The following is a 2,033-nucleotide window of genomic DNA, read 5'->3' as shown; positions in this document are numbered from 1 at the left end:
CTCTGTGTGATCCAGGAAAGGGGAACTGCTCCACCAAGACCAAGACTCGTTATGCTACTCAGCCAGAACAAGAGGGGAGTCTTGCGGGAAGACGGCAGATAAGAGGTGCAGTAAAGACGCCACAGCGATTGCTGGGAGAACTTACCACGAATGTTGAAGAGCGCCTTCGGGGAGAAGGACATGAGAGCAGAGGGCTGCCCCAAGCCGAGGAGCGAACAGCCTGGTGATGGTAAACAGGACTCTCCCGTTGCTCAGGAAAGTGTTGCCAAGAACAAGGAGGGCATGGAGGCCTCGTTGCTGCCTGCCTGGTCCCAGACAGTGGTGACCTTCAAGGATGTGCTTGTGGACTTCAGGAGAGAGGAATGGCAGTGGCAGCTGCTAGACCCAGCTCAGCAGGTCATGTACAAAGATGCGATGTTGGAGAACTATGAGAACCTGGTGTCCTTGGGCACCAGATTTCTATTAGAGGTGATCCTGCAGTTGGAGAAAGGGGAAGAGCCCTGGCTGGTGGAGAGGGCAGTTCACCAAGAGGTGTGTCCAGATTTGGATTCTACTGTTGAAATGAAATCACCTGTTTACAGTAAGAACATTTCTCAAGATAAAAAAAAAAGAACCCTATGGCATTAAAGTGGAAGGAATGGCAAGGAAGGATCTCTGGTATCTGTCATTGGAAGACCCATTGGGCAAGTATCAGGAGAACCAAGACAGACATTTGAGGCAAGTGGCCTTCACCCCAAAGAAAGCCTTTCCTCCAGGCAGGGTCTGTGAGAGCGGTAAGTATGAGGGCAGCTGCCTCCTTCTTGCTCAGCTGGTGCTGAGGGAGTATTTCCACACACGGGGCTCAGATGAGAGAAGCATGAAACATGACCTGGCATTTAGGGGGCATCAGGGGCACTGCATAGGTGACAGTGAGGAGTGTGGCCAGGCCTTCTGCAAAAGCATCTACCTGATTGAATGTTCGAGAGATCGCACAGGAGGCCAGCCCTGCAAGTGCCCTGCTGGCAGCAGCCCTCTCAATCCCGGGGCATCCCTCCACATGTCTCTGGGAACACACAGGGAGAAGCCCTATGAGTGTAAGGAATACAGAAAGTTCTTCAGCTGGCACTCCAATCTTACCAGGCACCAGCTCATTCACACTGGAGAGAAGCCCTTTGAATGTAAAGAGTGTGGAAAGTCCTTCAGCCGGAGTTCCCACCTTGTTGGGCATCAGAAGACGCACACTGGCGAGGAGCCCTATGAGTGTAAAGAGTGTGGAAAGTCCTTCAGCTGTTTCTCCCACCTGGTCACCCACCAGAGGACACACACTGGGGACAAACTGCACACATGCAGTCAGTGTGGAAAGTCCTTTGTCCACAGCTCCAGGCTCATTAGGCACCAAAGAACACACACAGGAGAGAAGCCCTACAAATGCCCCAAAAGGCCTTCCGACAGAGCACGCACCTCATCCTCACCAGAGAACTCCCGTCCGAGTGCGGCTCTATGAGTGCAGTGAGTGTGGGAAGTCCTGTGGCCAGTGGTCCCACCTGGTGGTGCACCACCAGATCCACACTGGCCTCAAGCCTTTCGAATGTAAGGACTGTGGGAAGTGCTTTGGTTGCAGCTCGCACCTCTTCTCACATCAGAGGACCCACACTGGAGAGAAGCCTTACGAGTGTCACGACTGTGGAAAGTCCTTCAGCCAGAGCTCTGCCTCATCGTGCACCAGAGAATCCACACTGGGGAGAATCCCTACAGGTGATGCCAGTGTGGAAGGCCTTCATCCACAAGAATGATCTTGTGAAGCACCAGAAGACCCATGCTGGAGAGGAGACCTATAGGTGTCAGCGGTGTGGCCTCGCCCTCAGCCAGTTCTCCCCCTTTGTTGTCCATCAGGTAGGGCATACTGGGGAGCAGTTCTTCACCTGCCATCAGTGTGGGGCTGAGCTTGCAGGAAGCCCTGCCCTCACCTGCATTCCAAACAAGGTGTACTAGGAAAGCAAGGGCTGGTGTGGTCACTGTAGGGCGTCCTTCACCCAGAGCTTTGCAGAACACCT

General features: G+C 53.7%; 1 pseudogene; it reads left to right on the top strand.

Moving 5' to 3' along the window:
• Positions 1-227: 227 nt before the first annotated feature.
• Positions 228-2,033, top strand: LOC107138882 (annotated as a pseudogene).

The sequence above is a fragment of the Marmota marmota genome, unplaced genomic scaffold (genome assembly GCF_001458135.2).
Source record: "Marmota marmota marmota unplaced genomic scaffold, marMar, whole genome shotgun sequence".
Taxonomy (NCBI): domain Eukaryota; kingdom Metazoa; phylum Chordata; class Mammalia; order Rodentia; family Sciuridae; genus Marmota; species Marmota marmota.
Note: the sequence above shows the minus strand (reverse complement) of the source record. Positions and strands in the feature narration are given on the sequence as shown.